Source organism: Apium graveolens, chromosome 3 (assembly GCF_009905375.1).
Source record: "Apium graveolens cultivar Ventura chromosome 3, ASM990537v1, whole genome shotgun sequence".
In the NCBI taxonomy this organism is placed as follows: domain Eukaryota; kingdom Viridiplantae; phylum Streptophyta; class Magnoliopsida; order Apiales; family Apiaceae; genus Apium; species Apium graveolens.
This window is the reverse complement of record NC_133649.1, coordinates 126,722,630-126,729,143: the sequence shown is the minus strand read 5'-3', so window position 1 is coordinate 126,729,143 and position 6,514 is coordinate 126,722,630.

The window sequence follows — 6,514 nt, the reverse complement described above, 5'->3', positions numbered from 1 at the left end:
AAGGAAGAAGATATTCCCAAGACAGCATTCAGGACCAGATATGGACATTATGAATTCTTAGTAATGCCGTTTGGATTGACTAATGCCCCGGCCACATTTATGGATCTGATGAATCGGGTATTTAAAAAGTATTTGGACAAGTTCGTAGTGGTATTTATTGATGACATCCTTATTTATTCAAAGTCGGAAGAAGAATATAAGCAGCATCTATGGATAGCATTGGAGATACTCCGGCAAGAGAAATTGTTTGCCAAGTTTTCTAAATGTGAGTTTTGGTTAAAGGAAGTTCAATTTTTGGGACACGTCATTTAAAATGAAGGAGTTAAAGTAGATCCGGCAAAGATTGAGGCAATTATGAGTTGGGAGAGGCCAAAGACACGTACGGAAGTGCGAAGTTTTCTAGGATTGGCAGGGTATTATAGAAGGTTTGTCAAGGATTTTTTGAAAATCGCCACGCCATTGACTAAGTTAACCAGGAAGAATCAGAAGTTCGAATGGAGTGCAGAATGTGAGAATAGCTTTTAAGAGTTGAAACAGAGATTGGTAACGGCTCCGGTGTTAGTACTACCAGATGACCAAGGAAACTTTGTGATTTTCAGCGACGCTTCACATAAAGGATTGGGCTGTGTGCTAATGCAACACAATAAGGTGATCGCGTATGCGTCAAGACAGTTAAAACTGAATGAGTTGAAGTACCCGACGCATGACTTAGAACTAGCCGCCATAGTGTTCGCACTTAGATTTGGAGACATTACCTCTACGGAGAAAAGTATGAAATCTACACGGATCACAAGAGTTTAAAGTACATTTTCACTCAGAAGGAGCTCAATATGAGGTAAAGGAGATGGTTGGAATTGATCAAGGACTACGATTGTTCAATAAATTATCATCCTGGAAAGGCGAATGTTGTAGCCGATGCTTTAAGTAGGAAGGAGAGATTGAATATGATGGCAACACCAAAGGAATTGTCTGAAGAGATTAAGAAATTTGGATTAGAACTTTGTGATTGTGGAATAGTTGAAGAAGTTTGTCGTGCAATGACTTTTCAACCTACACTAGTGGAAAGGATAAGGAAATGTCAGGAAGAAGTAATGGAGAAAGAGAAGAATCAGCTAACTGGAGAAGAGATTGGTACTCAAGGGGATGAGCAAGGTATACTAAGGTTTTCCTCAAGAATTTGGATTCCTCATGTACCTGAATTGAAGAATGAGATCCTACAAGAAGCCCACAATTCAAGATTTTCAATCCACTCGGGAAGCACCACGATGTATCGGGAGTTGTCTCTTGACCAGCTCTTGGGAATTCTGTGATATTAGTAAGCTAGGCCTATAGAGTTGCTTTGGCTTAAAGCAGAACTTTTGGTGGCCAAATATGAAGCGAGACGTGGCAGAATGAGTTGCAAAGTGTTATACTTGTCAGAAAGTGAAGGCAGAACATCAACGACCAATCGGATTAATTCAACCCCTAAAGATTCCAGAATGGAAATGGGAAAATATTGCTATAGACTTTATAGTGGGACTACCGCGAACGAAATCCGGACATGACGCTATATGGGTTTTAGTCGATCGCCTTACGAAGTCGGTGCATTTCCTTCCAATTAATGAGAAGTCATCATTGGGCAAATTAGTTCATATGTACGTGCGTGAAATCGTACTAAGGCATGGAGTACCCGTATCGATAGTTTCAGACAGAGATCCCCGATTTAACTCGAGATTCTGGAAGCAATTTCAAGAAAGTCTTGGCACGAAGTTGAACATGAGTACGGCATACCACCCGCATACTGATTGTCAGAGCGAAAGGACAATTCAAACAATCGAAGACATGTTGCGCAGTTGTGCAATCAATTTTACAGGAAGTTGGGATGACCACTTGCCATTGATAGAATTCTCTTACAACAACAGCTATCACTCCAGTATTGGAATGCCACCATACGAAGCTTTGTACGGACGAAAACATAGATCGCCAACAAGTTGGAATGAAGTAGGAGAAGGAAGTATTCTAGGCTCAGAATTAATACAACAGTTGCATGAAACAGTCAAGTTAATTCAGAAGAGGTTGCTTGCTGCTCAAGATAGACAGGGGAAGTATGCAGATCCAGCGCGTAAGGATGTTCGATTCCAAGTAGGCGAAGCCGTTTTGTTGAAGGTGTCACCAAAAAAGGGTTGTCTAGATTTGGCAAGAAGGGGAAGTTAGCACCAAGATATATAGGTCCTTTTGAGATTTTGAGTCAAGTAGGGAAGGTAGCCTACGAGTTAGCCTTACCACCTTAGTATCAACATGTGCATAATGTGTTCCATGTGTCATTGCTTAAAAAGTACAATCCCGACGCCAGCCATGTAATAGAATATGAACCTGTAGAAATTCAGGCAGACCTGTCATTTGTGGAGCAACCTGTCAAATTACTCGACTGGCAAGTAAAGAGTTTTAGGAATAAGTCGGTAAAGTTAGTGAAAGTACTTTGGAGGAACCCCAAGGTCGAAGAATCAACTTGGGAGTTAGAGTTTGATATGCGTTTCCGGTTTCCTCATCTGTTCTCTTAGATTCTGGGGACAGAATCCCTTAAGGGGGAGAGGATGTTACGACCGGCATTTTCGTGTAATATTATTTGTGGATTTGGTATAATATTAAAGCCGAATGAAAATATATTCAATGATTGTACGTTTGTGTGAGTGAAAATTTCTGTATTATAAATTTGTTGTATGAAGTATATGATTTTTCAAAGCAAAAGTTTATTTATTTCCTTTATTTTTGATTTATAAGGAATATTTTAAGCTTTGGAGAAATTTTCTTTTAAAATTTATTTGTTCACAAATTTTGAAATTGATTTTATAAAATTTCTAAAAATCCAAGTTATTTTATGGTATAAATTTTATAATTTTTGAACTTGTATTTTATTTTTTAAAAATTTTAGTTGTGATAATTAGCAAATTACAAGGAAGCCCTTGCATGCAAACCACCTTTCTATTCTCTTCAAGGACAAAGAAGACATTTCTAAACCCACTAACTCATGATTTATTAGCCAAATTACCTTCTTGACCTTGCATGCCAGATAGCCTAACTCTAGCTAGAAGGTTACTCTTGTCATTTCCCAAACCCACTCACATTATGGTCAAATCAAGACATAAAAATAAATCAAGGAAGTGATCATTACTCCACTTCACCCCACCACTTCACTCTCCTCCTCCTCTCCTCCCCCTCTCGACTTTCTCCCCCTCCCTCTCGGCAATTTCCAAAACCGAAGCCCCATCCCTTTCTTTCTTCATTTCTTCAATCAAATAATCATCCTATAATCAAGTAATCTTACTCCCTACATGTTGTTCTTGTGTATCTCAAAAGTTTAGAGTAGAAAACCTATGTGTTGACCTTGCATGGTGGTGTTCTTGTTAAACTCAAAGTGGATGTCCTTGATTCTTGTGAATTCAAGGCTTTCACCAAGAGTTATAGTATCATAGGGCTGAGAATGGCTAGAAATGAGTATGTGGCACTTATGCGAATGTTGTTTTCACCCTAATCCATTCGGCCATGACTTGATAGGAGCCGAATGGATGATGATTTGGTTGCTTTGTTTCATTTTGTGTGTTTTTGTGATAATAACATGAAAATCTTAGTGAAATCTTGGTAAAAACCTTTGCATGCTAGGTGGTCATTTAGATATAATCCATGATAGGCTTGCATTTTGATTTATAATGAAAATTTATTTGGAAATCATGTTGTTTTGGTTTGAAAGACTCGAAGTCATGCATGCATGTAGATTTCTCTTAAATTTTTGGAAGTTATTGATCATTCGAAGTGATATTTTGCTAGTAAACCTTAATTTTAAGTTAAGTTAAGATATTAATTAAGAATTTTGATCCTTAATATGTGATGTTATCTCGTTTATACTTATCAAAAGGGTTAAAGTTGTTGTCCTTGAAAACTTGATGACTTGTGATTTGTGTAATGTGATTTCCTTTGTTTTGCTATGTTGCACCCTAGGTAAGGATGATCTCCAATAAGCCTATTTTGAGTGTAAGGAAGTTAGTTCAGTATATCACCATATTTAAGTTATGGTTTGGGTATTTTGGTTGTTGGTGGTTGGGTTTGTTAAGTGAGAACCTTGGAGAAAGGAGAGTCTTAGTTTCTGCAAAAAAATCAGTTTGGTACCCTGAGGTTTAGAGTGAGTTTTGACCATGTCATTGTTGTGCACTTTGAGGCCCAAGCCATCAGAAGCTAGCATTACGAGTATATAAAAGGTTTTAGGTGTTTGTTGGAGATTTACAAGTCGTTTTGTTAGGTGCACGAGTGGAATCACAAAATCTGTCCAGCAGGGGACAGTTTTGTTGCAACATAGAAATATGAAGTTTTGACCATGTCATAGGTAGGCCCTCATTAGGCCCTGTTGGGCCTTAGTTAGAGGGAGTGTCAGAGGAGTTTTTCCAACCATAGTTCATAGGATTTGAGTTAGAATTATGTGTCGCAAGTTAGTTCAAGTCAAGGCATTTTCTGCCCAGAAAAACAGGGGAACCGTGGACTTTGAGCTTAGGCCCAAGGAGGCCCAAGATAGACCCTTGAGCCCCATCAAGTTTAGGAGATGCCTTATGGTCAGAAGAGTCTAGTGTATAAGTTTTGGAGGTAAACTTGTAGTTTAAGAGTGTCTAATGCACTTAAGAAACCATATATGTCATTCTGAAATTTACTCCAGTGAGCACTTTCACTTACCACATAGTTTTAGAGCACTTATGAGTGAGACCTAGGTTGACCACTATGGTTGCAAGATAGTATAAAGCCATTAGAATTAAAGGCCCAAGTGAGGGTCAATAGGTTTTGGATAGTTAAGTAAAGGCACATCGAGTTAGAAGGCCCAATTTGGAGACTTTGTCTAGTTTAGCGATCAAGTGACTTAGTTGGGGATCGAGATCATCCAAGCCTAGTGTTGCATTATGGTGTGTGTGTGATATTATTTGGTATTAAATATGGTATGTGAGTATATGTGGCTATGTGTACTTTTGTATTTATGAGGTGATTATAAATTTCGTGCATATAGGCCTAAGTGCCATTTGTGTTTAATTTCGGGTTGTAAATAGGTTGAGTTGGTGAGAGTATATTATAATGAGGTTATTATTTGTAATAACCCCAATTTTTGGAAATTTTTGAAACCCTGATGAATAGTAACTTGTGCTAACAGTGCTGATTAAGAAAAATTATCAGACCACGATATATAGGAGTACTGTTATGGAAATTCTAAGATCGTATTAGTATTCCATAAAGTAAATAAGTGTATGTAAAGATCGTCAGAATCCAAATTCGAACACTTTGATTTATCCCGAAAATCCACCAGATACCGAAAGAATTGAGTATAAGGTAACATGATTAAATGGATTTTAATTCAAGGATTATAAGAGAGGATCATAAAAGGAATATAATATATTGAGAAAGGTTAAGGGAACCCAAGTAATAAGATCCCGGATGTTAGGTCACACACACACCGTAAAGGGGGTGAATACAGTGTAAAGTACAATCAAATCGAACTTTAATAACTCAAGTAACAGAAAATAAACTTTATTGAAACAATAAACTCTGTTACAGTATGGAACTGTTACCTCTCAGTGATGAACAAATATCACGAGAGCTGCTAGGGTTACAATTAATAATATTTTCGATAATGATAACACTTATAGTGTAAACCCTATGTCTGTGTTTATATACTTCACAGTTACAAGATAATCGCTAATTGATATGGAATATAATTCTGCTTCCTAAAATATATCAATCAGATATCTTTTCTTCCAAGTATTCTATTCTTCATAGAATTCCTTCTTCATGCATATCTCTTCTTATGTTTATCTCGATCTTTTTTCCTTTAATCAGCTGCTGTCCTTATCTGAACGTCCTTCAGTACTTAAATCATATTAGCCATGACATTATCAAATATATCTAACAATCTCCCCCAACTTGTAAATTAGCATAATATACAAGTTTAACAGATATTTGATGATGTCAAAAACATTAAGTACAAATGCATGAGTATTAGACTAGATAACTACAACTTACAGTCCTCAAAGCTTTACCAATCTTTAACTTCTGATAACAACTTCAGTCTGTACAAATATCAGAATTTAATCAGTTGTAGATCTTGACTTGGCTTCGTCTTCTGATCTCTCTGATGTCAGGAGTTGTTCTGAGATAGTTCTTCAACAAACATCTCTCAGCATATCTAAGTTCATCAATCATCCTCCTTTTAGCATCTTTAAACTCTGCAGTATCTTCACCAATTTGAAAGATTACAGCCCTGAGATCATTAATCTTAGCTTTTCTTATATCCTGATCCAGTCTGATCAAATAAGCTTTATCAGACTCAAAATTGAATTCCACAGCCCTGTAACCCAAAAAGGTAGTTATAATCTTAGCAGTGTTGGGCTTCATTTCAACTATATCACCCTTGTGATCTCTGTACTTTGGAACATATGTGCTGTCAGACTTAACAGAATAAAGCCTTTTCTGTCTCTGAATCTGATCCTTCAAATAGTTTGCAGCA